This window comes from Equus quagga, unplaced genomic scaffold, assembly GCF_021613505.1.
Source record: "Equus quagga isolate Etosha38 unplaced genomic scaffold, UCLA_HA_Equagga_1.0 HiC_scaffold_41_RagTag, whole genome shotgun sequence".
NCBI classification, from domain to species: domain Eukaryota; kingdom Metazoa; phylum Chordata; class Mammalia; order Perissodactyla; family Equidae; genus Equus; species Equus quagga.
In genome coordinates, this window is record NW_025793725.1 from 335,800 (window position 1) to 350,978 (window position 15,179).

At 46.8% G+C, this 15,179-nt stretch overlaps 1 protein-coding gene across 3 annotated transcripts in view; it reads right to left on the reverse strand.

Annotated features, from left to right (window-relative positions):
• The window catches only part of LOC124232267 (F-box-like/WD repeat-containing protein TBL1X), a 130,721-nt gene extending 124,947 nt beyond the window's left edge, over positions 1–5,774 (reverse strand). For 2 of the 3 annotated variants that reach the window (XM_046649234.1, XM_046649230.1), the window contains exon 1: positions 5,654–5,774. The gene's annotated coding sequence lies outside the window, so the exon portion shown is untranslated. Of the gene's footprint in view, positions 1–5,366; positions 5,387–5,653 lie in introns of those variants that run through there. The other variant, XM_046649231.1, reaches the window with a different exon arrangement.
• Positions 5,775–15,179: the final 9,405 nt, after the last annotated feature.

Sequence of the window (15,179 nt, forward strand, 5' to 3'; positions counted from 1 at the left end):
AGAACTACAGATTTGATCCATATCTTTTCTTGGCATCCACCTGCCCCATGGATCTTAGCCAAATCAGAACTGTTAATCCAGGGTTGGATCCTCCACCAGCATTTGGGGTCAGATTATTCTTTCTGGTGGGGGCTGTCTCGTGCATTATGGATGTTTAGTAGCATCCAAGAACCTATTAGATGCCAGTAGTCCCACTATCCCCTTTCCCCCCAACTTCTGGCAACCAAAACTGCCCGTTGACAAGAGGGAACAAAACTGCCCCAAATGACAACCATTTGCTGACTGCAAGATTCTCGAGTTCAATGCTGCAAATATAACTATGATAAACAACCATCTCTTCTACTTTCATCTCTTAAGACTTCCCTTTCTCTTGAACCTGTGTGTCATGCCCCATCTCTACTTCCCTGTTCCATCTGTCAAGAACAAACCAGGGAGCTCGCCTGGTGGCACAGAGGTTAGGTTCCTATGTTCTGCTTCTCAGCGGCCCGGTGTTCGCCAGTTCAGATCCCGGGTGTGGACATGGTACTGTTTGGCAAAAGCTATGCTGTGGTAGGCGTCCCACATATAAAGTAGAGGAAGATGAGCATGGATGTTAGCTCAGGAACAGTCTTCCTCAGCAAAAAAGAAGAGGATTGGCAGCAGTTAGTGCAGGGCTAGTTTTGTCCAAAAAAAAAAAAAAAAAAAAAAAAAAAGGAACAAACCAAAGCAATGAAAATGGTACCCAACTTCCTCTGTAAAATAAATATATTCTCTGTTCTGTTTGAACTTTAAATTTGTTCCAATTCACTTTCTTTAACGGCTTCCAGTCCACTTCTGCAATCTTCAATCAGCACTGGATTGGCAACAAACATTCGATAGTGATGATAATGTACTGATATGCCTTACAAGAGGCTGCCAGCTCAGGCAACACAACCATCTTCAGTCAAGTTGCTCGCTCCGTGGTGAAAAAGCTGACGAGGGAGTGAATTCCTCAATGACTGCATTTTTCCCTGAGTTTTAAACTCATTTTCTCAGACGAGACTCTCTTTGCCCTTGATAAACATGTTGACTTTGTTAGTCCCTCCCCACATCCAGCTTTTATTTTGTTTTTTTTGGACCTCACCTCATTCTGCCAATCTGGCCAGTGCAGTCCATTTGGCAGAGCCCCTCAGAAAGGATGGAGAGGAGGGAAGGGCCAAGGAGGGCAAGACACCAGGGGCAGGCTCACATCCAGTCTTCACTCAAGAGACCAGTGACTTCCTTCACACTAAAAGTAGTCATGGAAAAAAAGCTTATCTTCTAAACTCAAAAAAAGAAGTGTTCACAAAATGTCTTTAGTCTTGCTTCCTGATTGAAATTATTTTTCAAATCTCTTTGGTGGTGAAAGATTAACAACTTAGCGGATGCAGCATCCTACTTTTTTTTTCCAAAGGGAGAAAGAATCCTCACATTCTTTCAGCCAAAGGACTAAAGCAAGGTATCAGGAAAGCACAACTGAGATAGCTCGCCTCCCACGGCAGAGAAACTGTCATTGTCCTCCAGGCCACATATGCAGAGCCCCACAATCTTGACACTCCAGAGGAATGCTGGGAAACGAAGCAGGCCCAGGTTGGAGTTGACGGGTTCTCCAACCCAACAGGTAACAGAGAGAGGATCTGACTTCCTAATGCTCTGGGTCTACATGAGATGGCTATTATGGGCCTGGCCTCCCTCTGCAGGGACCCCTTTCCTGCCTCTGGAAGAGAATCGAGGACATCCCTTTCAGTGGATGAAAGGAGGTCATCCTTTCAGCCAAAGGCTAGTCCATCACACCACAGTGCTGACAGAAGCAAGAGTGAGTGAGGACAACTGCGAAGTCACCTGACGGACACAAAATTGGGTTTTTCCCCATCCCAACTTAGAAATATAATTTCTAACCTGATGCTATAAAAAATACAAAGGAAAATGCAAAAGACAAATCAATTATGTGATAAAAATAACATCCTGACTCAAGGAACCCAGTGTACAGGAAACAGTGAGCACTTAGCCATTTTTTCCTAATACTTTGACTATTGTGAAGTCTCACTTTGTTGGAAGGATTCCTTATCAGCCTTTTAATACGGAAAACTGTGACCTCAAGATACCAAACCTTAATACTTAAGACTTAAACTTCAGGGAAGAGGGGGAGCCTGAGGTACAAGAGTCTAACCACATCAGATACAGCCTACCTATCAGTCACCCACACCAGGGCCTCACTCATGGCGACAGCTCAGGCTCCACAACATCTTAAGGGCCCAAGAGTCACCACAATTCGCTTAGGCAGGCAGCTTGGGGGAAGGGCTACGCCATTTTTCAGGAAACTGAGGCAGAGAGACACTAAATGCCTTGCCCAAGGTTAACTACTCAGTGACACACTCTGGCTTGGAGTTGTGATTTTGTAATTCCAAATTGATCCAAAGTACCTCAATCTAAAACCATAGCTGTCAATTTCAGGTTAAGAATCCATCCACTGAAATCACTTTCCTGGGCAAATCGCTGGCTAAAATGGGTCTGTTTTCTTTTTTTTAAGGTCTACTTGTGAACCATTTCAAACTTTCATAGCCCCCCATAGAAAAGTACACTAACTCTCTTCACTGTTTTCTTTATTAATATTTCACTGCAGTAACTGGAGAGCAGCATGCTCCAACAGAACTTTCCCCAAGTTCTATGCTGTCCGATACAGTGCCCACTAGCAACCTGAGGCTCTCGAGTACAAGAATATGCCTATAGCAACTTAATGAACAGAATTAATTTTATTACAACTGAATTAATTTGAACCTAAATATGCACCTGTGGCTAATGGTTACTATATTGGGCAACGAAGCTACAGAAGAAAACAATCCCTTTACTTCATGATTCTGTTGAGGTTGGTCTATGCGTATATGCAGATTTCAACATAGATTCTCCTGTCTGCGGAGAGGGGTTCGTAATCTAAAGGGCTTTTGTCTCCAAGTGGGAAAATTCACACTAGGTAGACAAGAAGTCAAAATAAGGCCAAGCTGAAAACCTGGGCTTGGGGAATGAGACAATCTTCTCTCTACAGCATATTATTAGCAAGTTACTTAACATCTTTAGCTTCAGTGTCCTCTGCTGCAGAATGGAAATAACTGCTACCCACAGGGCGTTAAACGCCTATAAAATCCTCAGTGCATGGCATGCAAGTAACCTGAAGACAATCATTCTATTTGCACAAAGGCAATATCTAAAATTTACAGGTGGCTTTACAGTTTTCAAAAACCTTACTACACATAGTATTTCTGTTCTTGCACTACCCAGTGAATACCATGATTTCAGTTCCCCTTTTTATTTTTGTTTTTTCATACAGAGAGCCCAGACAAGGTGCAGGTGTTGAACATCAATGGCAGAGCATGACAGGATGAGCCCTTTCACTAGTTCAGGCCACAGGAGGGTAAAGGCTGCTTTTCTAAACAAGCATTTCCTATCACGATGGAGTTAGACTTGGGGGCTCTAGTCACCTCTTTGCAGGCTATGGAGCCCATTTAACCATCAAAAACGCCCATCCAGGCAGACTCAAGATGCCATCACTCAAATTTGAAAACTGAGCCTCCAAGAGATGAATATGTGATTCAAAACAAATTATGACACCATGCACTCTCTACCCAGTCCATTAAAACACCCCAGCTTTCAGGAGAGGTGAGGTTCAACAGATTTAAGGATCAACTGTGAAATTCAACTAGGGGTGTTGGTAATTCCTGGATTGACCATGGCCTGGATAGAAGCACAAGAGGCTTTCCCAGGGGATCCAGTGACACAGGCACTGCTGTTGGTGAGGGGGCCTTCCCCCATGACCCACTGTTCCCTCATGGGGGCCTGCACTGTTCCTGGTGCCCTCCAAACCTAGAGAGTAAGTGGCACCCAGCAGCAGCTGGGCACATTTCTGAATGAATACTCATCACTTAGAAAGAGGGTGACCCTCTTGACTAAGATCCTGCTGTACTCAATCAGCTGCCAATAATGCCCATATAACTGGCAAGAAAACCCCAGATTCTGAAACATTCACTTTTACATATCTCCATGATAACAAGATCTTTACTCTTTGCAAACCACATCTTCTTTAAAATTACTGGCAAAGAGGAAATCACTGAGCCCACTAAGGGAGCAAAATGCACACCACCAAATAAACTACCAAAAACCCCCAGTTTTGTCCCACAGGTGTGTGTTTCCTTAAGGGCTGGAAACCCTTCAACTGGCCATTTTAATAAGTGGGTCAAGAGATGAACTTCAACTTTTGTCCCTAGATTAGTCAGTCAGCTGGGTGGTTTCCCAAGAAAATCTGCAGCACAGTTAAAACATTAACATCCTTTAAAATAAATCCGTCATCTTAATGTCCTAATTGCTCCATACTCAACATTGTTAGTTTTTGGGGTTTTTTTTCTGTAATCCTATCTATTCTAGGAATGATTAGTTGTAATCTTCCCATAAAATTGTCAAGAGCCAACGCTAGGGACCTTAGAAGGGCTCCCCTCCCCCTCACCGTGTTCAGTCCTTCCCGTCCCCTTCCAGGTTAAAGCAGGGACCTGGGGGACGCGTCAGAAGAGAAAAACACCCAGAAGTCAGGTCAAACCACAGGGGACCATGAAAAGCAGAAACAGTTGCAGATGCAATTTGCGGTGGGGTTTCTGTTTCTTTTTAGGTTTTGCTCCACCACATTACCCACCAGGAAAATAAACACCTCCGATTCTAACTTTGTGAAATTTCCAATGCTACTGGCTCAGAAAACGCGAGGCCGCACGTTCACCAAGGAAGTCCCGGGCCCGGCCTCGGCCTGACTGCGCAGGGGCGACGCACGTGACGTTCAAGCTCTATCCCAGCGCTGGCGGGCCTCTAGGGACTCCAAACTGTCACATAGCCAGTGTCCACCGACACCCTGTGGCGCATCCTGCACCCTGTTTGGAGCACTGACCCCCCCTCTCCCAGTGGGTAAAGTCCCCTGGGGAGCAGGGCCCAGGACGCGGATCTGGGGGTACCCCCTCTCCTGAGCCGGGGAGCAACAGGTCTGCACCCTCCCCAAGCCGCGCTCTGCAGACCCCACCTGACCAGGGGTGCCCCTCTCCCCACAGATATGGCCCCCAGCCCAGCCCCCTCGCTCGGGCCGGGGGTAGTCCCTACTTCCTTGACAGTTTCAGCGCCTCGGAAACTGAGCAGCCGCGGGGCCCTAGCCGCTTCGCCCGCCACTCACTCCACTGCGAGGCGCCGCGCATCCACCCGGTCCGGGGCGGGCCCGCCAGCCGGAGCGGGGAGGAATGAGGCTGCTCCCCGCGTTGGGGCGCCGCAGGTTCGCCCAGCCAGCCCACGATCGGCAGACAAAGGGGCACCGGGGGCGAGACACAGCGCTTCCCCAAACTCACCGACTGTCTCCTCCTTCCCAAAACAAAGGAGCTCCCTCCGGCCTCCGCCCACCCCGGACGCGCCGGGCACTTTGGGGAGCGGCCACCTCGGGATATTGTTCAGCCCGCAGGGAGCGCGCCACACACCAGCCCGAACCCTACAGACAGTTACGGACCTGCCCTTCCAGAGCCCCGGAGGCGGCCGGAGCCGCCGGGAAGCCCCCCCGAGGGGAGCCAATAGCCGAGTCCCAGCCAGAAAAGTTTGCATCCCTCGCCCCGGCCCGGCCGGCCAAGCTCCGCGCACTCACCTCGCCGCGGGCAGCGCAATTTGCGGCGCCGCCGCCGCCGCCGCCGAGTCCCCGAGAGGCACTGGCGCTGGGAAGTTTCGAGCGCCGAATGGCGGCCGAGGGCGCTGCGGCGGCGGCGGCGGCGGCGACGCGGGGGCGCTGGAGGCTGCTAGCACCCGAGCGCCTGGGGGGTGCTGGGGCGGGGGCGGCGGCGGCGGCGGCGGCGGCGGCGGAGGGCGGGACGGGAGGACCGCCCGGCAGGGGCAGTGACCTCCGGGGGGAGCAACCGCAAGAGTTGCGACCCCGGCCAGGAGCAGCGCCAGGGGAGCTACCCCCGCCGCCCGACCTCACTCACGAACCGTGGCCTGGGGGAAGAGGACGGCGCGCCACAGCCCCTCCCCTGGTCTCTGCGGGGGGCCGCGTCCCAACCCCCCCATCCTCTCCAAGAATGGGGACACCAGGCCTGCCCCTCTCCCCCGGCGAAGGAGGAGAATCTGCGCCCCCCCCCCCCCCCCGGCCTCTAGGGAGGCCCCGCGTCCCAATCCTGCCCTTCCCCCACGGCAGAGGGACCTGCGACCCCACACAGCCCCTCTCCCCAAGCTCTCCCCTGCCCCCCACGCCTAGGGTAGGTGAGGGGAACCCCGGCCTCTCCCTCCGTGCTCCGAACCCTGTCCCTTCCCCGTGGCCTCGACTAGAGATGAAGGGAACCCGGGCCTGCCCCCCACTCAGTTCCAAACGCAGCCTTTCCCCCACAGCCTGGAGGGGACCGGAACTCGGGCCACCACCCCGGAGGTTTCCATGGGGGAGGGGAGCCCGGCCGCTGCTAGAGTGTTACCCTCCCCCATCTCAAAAAAGACGCCGCCCGGCTGCCTCTGCAGATCCCTCTGCAACCTGGCGAGGGTGCAGCTCCCTCAAACTCGGCAGTCTAGAAGATGCCCCGATGGTCTCTCCTCCCACCCCAAAAAGCTGGGGCTCAGGTGGAGCCTCGACATTGGCAAACCCCTCCCGGGAAGAGCCAGAAATGCTTGGGGAGAAAGAAACTCAGACACACAGGAGTGGAAGCCAGGAGCTCAGCTGTAGGGGCTCCGCGGGGGTTGGGGTACCCGGGCCCAGGGGACCTCTTCACCCCCCCACCCCCACCCCCACCCGCAGGCTTCAGACCTCTGGCATTTGCAAAGTGTTTCATGTTGCAATGGCTTACTCGGCCAAGCCCCAGTGCACCCAAGTCCCCAGCGCTCCCTCCTTCCCTCCACTTTGGTGACAACTGCCCCCCGCTCGCGGCCTTAATTCAATTAAAGATACCCGCACCCCCAACCCCAGCACCTCTGGGGTCTGCTTTGTGGAATATTTTAAAGTAAGCTCGCACCTCCCTTTGGTGTACAATGAGCTTCGCGCCAAGAGCCCAGTACACTCAGCATTTTAAACTGTAACCTCACTTGCTCCTTTCTGGGACACTGGACCATTTGTTGTTCTAGTTGTTGTGGAGAGGGGGCCCCAGGTGAGTTTTTAAGGGGCTAGTCCCTCCTCAAAAAGGCAGACCTAAAAATTATCCTGCCAAATATTGCTGTAAAACGTCAACGATGTAAAACGACTGTTGCTACACCATTATTAGAGTGCATCAATAAAAAAATACACAGCCTCCATAATTGTGAATCAGCAGAACAGATTGTCTTACTAGGTGTCACTTGCCATTCAAGATCTCCCAAAAGGACTTTGTGGGTCCTTCCCTGGAGCCTGCCCGTCGTTGCTCCCGGGCTCCCAGGGCCCGTGCAGACTGATGCTGAGGTATGACATGCAATCGAAAAACCAAGGGTGCAACAGAAAACCCGAGCGAGCTCATGATGCAACCCTGCCCCGGTTACACGTGCTTCCCTTCCCCCACCGCCTGCTGGTGGGAGCGCGCGTTTTTTCCGCCTGTAGGGTCACATTGTGGTTGATTGATTCGCCTTTCGCCTTGCTCAGTCATTCAGTTTTGGAAAGAAAATAAGTTACCACCTTTACTGCTCTCAGCTTTACCCGGACGCTGCCCTCGGCTACCGCACACTCTACAGTAGCCGCGGGGCCCAGCTAGCCATCTGGTTTGCCAGCCTTGCTTGTTGTTAGCTGCCTGGAAATGCCAAACTGAATTTGGTGAAAAGGCCTCTTTGTATGTTTTGATTATTTGGCAGATGATAATCGTTTAAAGTACAAGAAAGGGATAGAAATCCTTTCCCCAAACTAAGACCAGTTTTTACAGCTGGTCTTCCATAACTAACCATGCAAGGGAGCTCAGAATTCACCTTGCCTGTTTGATTTTGTCCCAGTAATCCCAAGGGTCTTCTTGCAAGTAAGGAGTGGAGCGCTTTCATCATAGACTCCTAGGATCCCCAAGGGACTTAGTAAGACCGCAGACAGGAAGAGAAAACCCCTATGTTTATCGTAACATCACCGAAATTCCGTCTTCCTGAAATGCAAGTAAATTAGACTATTTCATTCAACCTGTTTTGCAGATTTTTCAAATGTGCAGTCTTATAAGGTGGGAGAAAAAAAGGAAAACAGGGAAGAAAGTAGAACAGGGAAGGAGCTAACGCCTTCTATCAAAGTAAAGGTTGATATGCAGGACATGAGCTACGATGACTTCCACAGGGACCCTCTGCCCAACGTCTGTGTTCTAAGCAATGATTTTTGGTTGCTAACTGAGGGGACCTGGAATACAAGGATCTGCTTGCAACAAGTGCTATCAGTATTCCTCCTAAGGAGTAGCCAAAATTTTCCTTAAAGGCATGAAGGAGCCACACTGGCACACTCGACTAATCCTTGACCAAGGAGCAAAGCCATTTCAGTGGGGAAAGAAGATCCTTTTTAGCAAGTGGTGCTGGAACAACTGGATATCTGTATAGAAAATTTTTAAAAATTAAGCTGGCCACAGATCTTACACTTTTCACAAAAATTAACTCAAAAGCTAAAAGACAAAAGTATAAACTCCTTGAAGATAACATAGGAGAAAATCTAGATGACCCTGGGTCTAGCAATGAGTTTTGTTTGTCTGTTTGTTCTTTTGCTGAGCAAGATTTGCCCTGAGCTAAGACCTGTTGCCAGTTTGCCTCTTTTTTTTTTTTTTTTTTTTGCTTGAGGGAGATTTGCCCTGAGCTAACATCTGTAGCAGACTTCCTCTATTTTGTATGTGTGTGGCCACCACAATATGCCTGACAAGTGGTGCATGTCTGTGCCCTGGATCCGAAACTGTGAACCAGGGCTGCCAAAGCAGAGCACGGGGAGCTTAACCAGTACACCACAGGCGGACCCCTAGTGATGAATTTTTAGATACAACATCAAAAGCATGATCCACAAAAGAAAAATACTGAAAAGTTGGACTTCGTTAAAATTAAAAACTGTTCTGCAAAAGACACTGTTAAGAGCATGAAAAGACAAGCCACAGACTGGGAGAAATGTTTGCCAAATCCATATAAAGAATTGTATCTGAAATATATGAAGAACCCTTAAAACTCAACAGTGAGAAAACAATCCAACATAAAAATGAGCAAAAGCTGTGGGGAAAAGAAAAAAAAAAAAACCTCACCAAAAATATATACAAATGGCAAATAAGCAAATGAAAAGATGCTTAACACCATATATCACTAAGAAATTGCACATCAAAACAACTCAGTACCACTATACACCTATTAAAATGGCCAAAATTTTTTAAAAAAATGACAATAACATATGCTAACAGGGTGAAGAGCAACAAGAACCTTATTTATTGCTAGTGGGAATGCCACATTAGAAGACAGTTTGGCATTTTCTTATAAAGCTAAACATAGTCATACCAGCACTTACAGCAATCATGTTCCTAGGTATTCACCCAACTAAGTGTAAAACTTATGTCCATACAAAAACCTGTGCCAGAAGGTTAATAGCAGCATTATGGATAAACAAACTATGGTACATCCATACAATGGAATATTAGTCAGCAATAAAAAGAAATGAGCTATCAAGCCATGACCAAACATGCATATTGCTAAGTGAAAGAAGCCAATCTGAAAAGACTAAGTACTGTATAATCCCAACTCTATGATATTCTAGAAAAGACAAAACTAAAAATATTCGTTACCGGGGCTCTGGGGATGGGAGCAGAGGGATGAATATGCAGAGCAGAGAGGATTTTTAGAGTAGTGAAACTATTTTGTATGATACTGTATGGTGAATACATGCAATTCATGCATTGTCTAAACACATAAAATTGTACATCACCAAGAGGCAACTCTACTATAAACTATTGATTTTACCAAGCTTGTTTACACCGGAAACTGAGAGGGCTATGGAGGAGGGTGGATAATATGGGAAATTTCTGTCCTATATGGGCAATTGTTCTGTAAACCTACAACTGTTCTTTTAAAAAAGTTTAGTATTTAGAACAACAACAACAAAAGACAGTAGGAAGAGGCATTAAACTTCTCAAGAGCCTCATTGCCCAGTGTTCACTGAATCTCATATCTAATTTTCCCCAGACCCACCTTATTTTCAGAGAGTCCTAACACGTAGGCCCATGTTTGTTTCTATGACTGGCCTACTCAGAAAGCCCTGAGACTCTAAAGATCGACCCAGACTTCTGCAATCCACTCGCCTCACTATGAAATTACAACCTTAATGCCTGCCCCTTTCCTTTCCTACTCTGTTTTACCAACTAGAGGAAGTTTGAAGAGATCTGATCATCTCTTTAGCAAAGGGGTTGGGGAAAGGTCAAGTAAGATCCCTGCCCAATTTATCATGTGATATATGTGAGCCACTCAAAAGAAAGAGCAGATAGTACAGACAGATCCCCAGGTGCAAATGGAAAAGGCCAAGCAAAGTCCCAGGTTGCTTTGACAGGCAATGGTATTGACTGCTGGGAGCCGTGGCTACATCATTTGATCGGCTGTTTGACAGGGTCCAGCCGATTAACGCTGAGGGGTGCAGGGTCGCCCCTTGGTGAAGAATAACTGGCCAGCCCCTCACATAGTTCTGAAACCTGTGCTGCTTCTAATTGCCCTTCATTCCTTTTCCTTTCTTAACCTCCAGTTTTCACTCCTTTGGGTGGCTGCTTGGGAGGCACTACCTCCTGGGAAAATTAGATATCGTAAGAGAATGTGACCACCTGCAGGTAACTTTCAAGATATTTTTCAGTTAATTATTGGAGGAGCACACTGTCCCATTTGAGACAATCAGAAAGGAATCCTGCCCAGATAAGATGTCGAATTAGGTTTATGGCCTCCATCTGGTTAATGTTTCCTTCTCCCTCCAGTTCTTTGTCTAAATATACATATGCATCGTCCTTCTAAGTTTGCTGGTTAATTGGATGATCAAGAAGTATCTATATATTATTCTTGACCTTCTGCTTTCTGTTAAAATGTTATACAGGTTTTCTCCTAAAAGCAATAAATAATAAATAATTGGTGAGTAGAAGGGCCGAGGGGTGCAAGAATGCCCCTCGGTGAAGGATGGCCGGCTGACACCCCTGATATTTTCTGAATTATATGCATGCTTTCTATCAAGGTTATGTGTATACTTATTTCTCTTTTTTATTCTTGAAGATATATAGTTTAGCTTAGCTTTTCAGCCCTTTACTTTACTAACAAAGTGATACTTTCCCCGGCAGTGTACTTAAGGGACTGTTAGCTCTACAATCTAAAAGACAAAGGAATGCTTCCACCCCCTAAAGGGCGTGAAAAAGTAAAGATGGTTAACTGCCCGCTGAGAATGCAGATAGCCCTGGGGATAAGACACCCTGGAGTCGCCTTTTGTTCCCATTAACCATCTACACTAATGACGTAAATGATTGAGGGAGGCAGGGATGGCTCCACCAGGATGTAACCAGACAGACTGCTGTCCTGTCCAGAGGCCTGGACCTTCTCTCTTTGATTTAACTTTACCATGAATTACAACAGAAGCCTAGGTACCTATCTCCTTTAGCTTAGAGACAACAAACACTAGTTAATTGCAGAGAAGACGACCATTAACCTTATGCTCTATAGAACAGAATGCTAATAAATATTCTTGTGCTCGTTTCTTACTTCCTTATCTCTCTGAGAATATTTGTAAAACTATTTCTGTACTAATCCTGAAAAATATATAAACGACACTTGTGCACAGTAAAGTCGGACTTGCTAACACCAACCCAAGTCTCACGTCCCCTTTATTTTCCCCCTCCCTCATCGCACCGACGCCGTCCATCCCTCAGGAACCTGGACTCCGCCGGGGCAGGACCCCGGCAATTGACTATTTGCCATGCATAAAATCCCTCTTCTGATTACCAAATTATTCATATCTGTTTCCTGAGTTGCTTTAGTATGGAAGCACATGGAAGTGTCATTCGGCAGCCTCCAGATGTATGTACAGGGTGAATAGAAGTAAGTTCTTGCTCTCCCAAGACACTGAAGTGGAAGATGTGATTAATATAGCAATGATATTTCCTTGATGTTTGTACGAATGTGTCTTTGCTTTGAGTAAGTGTCCACCACCGAGCTTCCCTTATGAAACAAGGAAGGCGCGTGTGCTTCCCAACTTTGCTTACAAACCTTTGGCCTTTCTTTGCTTTGGAGTTTTGCTTCTAATTTTCCTTAGAGAAACTGGAACCAAAACTAGGAAGGGAGCTGGTAGTACAAGGTGGTAGCATGTGAGGTCCTACTTGGAGAAGTAACAAGGAGGAGTGAAGACAAAGAGTTCCATCACCTGCCATGGATGTGAGATGAGGCAGGTGAAAGCCACTTCTTCTCCCCTTGTCCTGGGTAGGTACTCGATCTTTTCTTTAAATATGATATTATGAGCTGAATTATTTCCTCCTAAAATTCAGATGTTGAAGTCCTAACCCCTAGTACTTTGGAATGTGACTATATTTGGAGATACAGCTGTTAAAGAGGTAAATATGGGCCAAGCCCATGGCCATGTGGTTGGGTTCCCACATTCCGCTTCCTTGGCCCTGTGTTTTGCCGGTTTGGATCCTGAGCACAGACATGGCACCACTCATAGGGGCATGCTGGGGTGACGTCCCACATGCCACAACTAGAAGGACCCACAACTGAAAATGATATACAGCTATGTACCAGGGAGCTTTGGGGAGAAAAAGGAAAAAATAAAAATAAAAATATATTAAAGAGGTAAATCATTTAAATGCATTTATTAGGGTAAACCCTTATCCAATGTGAGTAGTGCTCTTATAAGAGGAAATTAGGGGGCCCAGCTGGTGTTGCAGTGGTTAAGTTCTCATGCTCTGCTTTGGCAGCCCCAGGATCACAGGTTCAGATCCCAGACATGGACTACACACCACTCATCAAGCCATGATGTATCTACTAAATAGAGGAAGATTGTCACAGATGTTAGCTCAGGGCCAATCTTCCTCATTCAAAAAGACAAAGATTGGCAACACATGTTGTCTCAGGGACAATCTTCCTCACACACACAAAAAGATATTGACACAGACATGCACAGAAGAAAGATAATGTGAGGACACAGTAGACAACCATCTACACGCCAGAGAGAGGGGACTTAGAGGGAACGCACCTTCCCAAAACCTTGATCTCAGACTTCCAGCCTCCAGAACTGTGAGAAAGTAAATTTCATTTAAACCCTCTAGTCTATGGTGTTTTGTTATAGCAGCACTACCAAACTAATGCATGTGATTTGTTGCTATTTTTTTCCACGTGGAATGTCACATTCAATTTATATCATTTGAATCCTGAAAACACCTTGCATTTGGCAAGTGTTCATGCACAATATGGAATTTGATTTTCCTAGTAATACTGGAGGGCAAAGATTTTTATCTCCGATATTCAGAGAAGACTGGACTCAAGAGATTAAGAGATTGAGGAATGGCGTTTGTAACCATTTCTGTGCTTCAGAACTTCTTTGCAATTTAGTGAATATTGTTTCTAAATGCATAAGATGATGCATAAAGAATACATAGAATTACAAAGTAACCCAATTATGTCAAAATATAGATATCAAATATCTTTTAGAATTCTACTATAGTAATATGTATGCTTCTTTTTCAATACTTCGAATGGAAAGTTCTAGATGTGTTTCTAATAATTTCTGTCATTTCAAAGTAGTGATAAGTGTAAACAGAATCTGCTCCCACTTTAACTGGCTCTGAAAATATATCAGATTTCCGTTTGTGACAAATTTGTAACAAATTAAAGATACTGTTATTGCCACTGTTAATGTCATTCATCCTATATACTCTATGGAGTACTCTATTTTGTCAGAAATGCTAGATTTCAGTTAGTGATAAGGCTGCAGAGTTTTTCCCACAGGAAAGTTCACGGAGCCGCTGAAATCTCCCCTGGCACCTTCCTGCCTCGGGAGAAAGTGCAAGCTGGAGTCCACAGTCCTTGACTGCCCCTCTGCCAACCTGGATTAATTCACACCACCACCATGGAACCCTTCCCATGGGACATGGGCTAGAACACCAGGAGGAGGTGAATTTAAGGGGGCACCAAAAAGGTATTCATCAAGATGATATTATAATGCTATAATTTAAAAATTCAAAATTAATGCAAAAAAACTCCATAATGAGCAAAATATCAAAATGTTGAATAAAGACAGCATCTGACCCTGCCAGGCACTGGGAAGGAGTAATTAAGACAGGCGAAATACCCCGCCCTGGTGGAACTTCCGTTCTAGGACGGGATCTGGCAGACAGCAGCTCCGATACCTGTTTCTGTACAGCCCCTAAGCAAAGCATACATTGGGTTGGGAAAAAGTCAGAAAAATAATGACACTTTGTGATGTGTGAAAATCATATGTAATTTGAATTACGGTGTCCATAAATAAAGTTCCAGTGCAACACAAACACGCCCATTCTGTTACTGCTCACAGGCTGCAACATCAGAGTTAAGTGGCTGAGTCAGACCCTATGGCCCACAAAGAGTAAATAACATTTACTCTTTGGCCTGTTACAGAAAGTTTGCTGATCCTTGTTCTAAGAGGCTGAATGAGTCACACTTCCTCAAGGATCAACACTCTCTTCTTACGAATAAAGTCACATGAGCTTTTACACCCAAATTTTGCTGACTTGGGATTCCATCATATCACACAGGATCTCAGTCCCCTGAAGACTCGTCTTCATAAGTATTTTTGGAAGTCGCAGGGGTTCCTCACTGGTTCACACACAAGCCCACACTCTTGGGTGCCGCTTACTCCTGCCAGGCTTCTGCTGGGCCTCCATGATCTCACCTGCTGCTGTTCCTAGGAGAGCCCTGCCCTGCTTAGATGTCCCCACCGTGAAACTCTTAAGTTGCTCAAACTGCTGTGTTCCCAGAGCACAGGATCCTTGCCTCTCTCCTCACAGGGGCTAGTCCATCTGGCTGGCCTAGGAACCAACTACCACACCATCTCTCATTGTGCTCAGCTCTCCTGTCTCTTCCCCCAGGACCTAAACTCTCAGTCTCTGCAGAAGACTTGCCCCGCACAAGCTCCCTTTTCAAAATGTCTACCAGCTCCTGCAAAAGATGCCTGGGGAGTTGGCAGTCCCTCCTTTTCTGGCAGTATTGCCTTAGGCTGAGTCGTGGTCTCCCAGCTTCACATATATAGG